The sequence below is a fragment of the Pseudomyrmex gracilis genome, unplaced genomic scaffold (genome assembly GCF_002006095.1).
Source record: "Pseudomyrmex gracilis isolate BER0280 unplaced genomic scaffold, ASM200609v1 scaffold_944, whole genome shotgun sequence".
Lineage (NCBI taxonomy): Eukaryota > Metazoa > Arthropoda > Insecta > Hymenoptera > Formicidae > Pseudomyrmex > Pseudomyrmex gracilis.
The window spans coordinates 31,606-34,043 of NW_018021528.1; positions in this window are offsets into that span (position 1 = coordinate 31,606).

Here is a 2,438-nt window from a genome sequence, read left to right on the forward strand (position 1 = left end):
CGATAGTGTTTGAAGTTAGAAGAGTATGACTAGAGATCATGCATAAGAAGGGGAAAGCGAATACCAACGCGGATGCGCTGAGTAGAATCCCCGCGGTAGCATACACGTGCAAAGCAAAAAAGAGCGAGAAAGCAGAAGAAGAGGAGAGCGAGAGACAAAAACTCACCAAAAAAGAAAAGAGACAGATACTGTAGAAATATCATGATTTACCAGTGGGCGCACGTCAAGGAATGGCACGTAAAGTAAAAAGAATAAAAATGAAGTACGAGTGGCCTAAGTTAACGAGCGACGTGGAGAATTACGTTGCAAAAATGCAAATCTTGTCAAAAGTATAAGTTGTTGCGGAAAATAAAAGTACCGGTAGTAATAACCGACATACCAAGAAAACCTTTTGAAAAATGCGCGCTTGATATTGTCGGACCGTTGCCGGTAACAAATAACGGAAATAAATATCTGCTGACTTTCAAGACGGCCTCACAAAGTTTAGTAAGGCAATACCCGTTCCGAATTAAGAAGCCGCGACAATAGCAAAGGAGTTCTCTACGAAAATCGTGTGTGAACATGGGATTTCGGAAATAATCTTAACAGACAGAGGAAACTACTTTTTGAGTTATTTAAAAACGTTTGCAAGTTACTCCAAATAAGTAAAGTTTAACAATGGCCTATCATCCGGAAAGTAACGGAGCGTTAGAGTGGTCGCATAGACCGTTAGCCGAATATATACGTCATCACGTAAACGAGGACAAAGTCGGACTGGGACGAGTACGTGCTATACGCAATGTTTGCATACAATATGACACCTCCTATAGCAACGGGTTTCACACCTTTTCAGTTATTGTAGTATACAGGAAATGCGCGAAACTACCAACTGCTTTAGCAAAACCATCGTCAACGCAATATAAATTTGGAAAATTACGCGCAAGAGCTAAAAGAGAAACTACGAGCAGCAAATCGCGTGGCGCAGAAAACTTCAGGAATGAAAACAAAAAGGCTAAGCGCTATTATGATAGGAAAGCTAAACCAGTAATGTTTAAAATAGAAAAAAGGTCTTGCTCTACAACAAGATGTTAAGAAGAGATCCAAGAAATTAGAGTCTAAGTGGATAGGCCTCTACGTAGTAGTAGCGAAAGTGTCAGATGTCATATACACAATAAAAGCAGGACGGCGCACGCAGAGTGTGCACGTCAACAGGCCAAAGGCCTTTATAGAAAATTAAAAAAAAGAAAACTCACCGGGTTGCTTCACTCGGAGTCCGAGAAGACAATGAGGGGTGGTAGTGCGCGAAGCAAGGGTCCTAGGCACATTACGTCGTCGTCGTAGAGTTCATCGTCGTCCGGGGACCATCCCAAGACAAAGCCCCGCTAGCACCTGTACTCGTAGATGGGGGGCTCTCCGGGGCTCTCCGGGTCAGGCAAAACGAGCGGCGGTGGCCGAGTACACAGGAATTCCACCGAGTCCGGTGATGCTGGTGGCGATCCCTCCGGAGTGCGAGGCGCCGCGGGGAACTCTGGAGAGGAGCTTCTCGATGACAACTCCTTGTTGTCAAGAACGACGTGGGGCACCCTCGGTGATGGTTACCTCGTCGTCGGTAGAGTCCCGGGAAGCGCGGGGAGAGTCGCAGTAGACGGGAGTAGACATGATGCACTAAAACATTATTTTTTTCTTATCCTGCACAAGAGAAACACTGTGATTTCTTGTAAAAACAGAATCATTTACACGAAGTTAACGCAGACACACTTTACACTGCGGTTAACGGAGTACTAACTCGTCGTGAAGAACTGTGTCCCGGGGTACAAAAGACAATCGCGACGTCTCAATTGTAAGTCTTACAAAGAGTGGGCACAAATTGCGAAATACGAAATTGAATGAGCCATAGTTCAAAAAGGGAGGTCCAAAAAAAAGGATATAAAAAGTGTAAGAGGGTTTGAGTGCATAGGCCTTAGTTTATGAGAATTTTGCATACAAAGTTAAGCGTGCGGCCAGCTGTACATTAAGTAACATAAATAAGTTAGACTCAGCGTGAAGCGTTGTGGCTGCGGGCTAAGGCGCGCGCTCTGTAATTTTTGGCGTCTATTGCGAGTTCGAAACCTTGCAGTGCCAACTTTTTTGTCCCTATAACAACTATATCTATTAACTGAATTAATTGTTCTTATTTTTTGGAATACAATATTAATAATAACGACGCAATTAATTAATTATATATACTAAAACCAAGAACAGGAATTTCTGTACTTCTTTATGTTTATTCATCGTGTTTTTATTTATTATAAATTTTGGACATTGCTGTACACTGTTGTGGATGGAAATTAATATAAAAATATTGGAAACATAAATGGATTGCACACCACGAACATTTTATAAAAGAATAATTCTTTGTACACCAACATTTGAAATTATGTATGTTTACAGGAAAACATAATTGATTAACAATGTAAAAA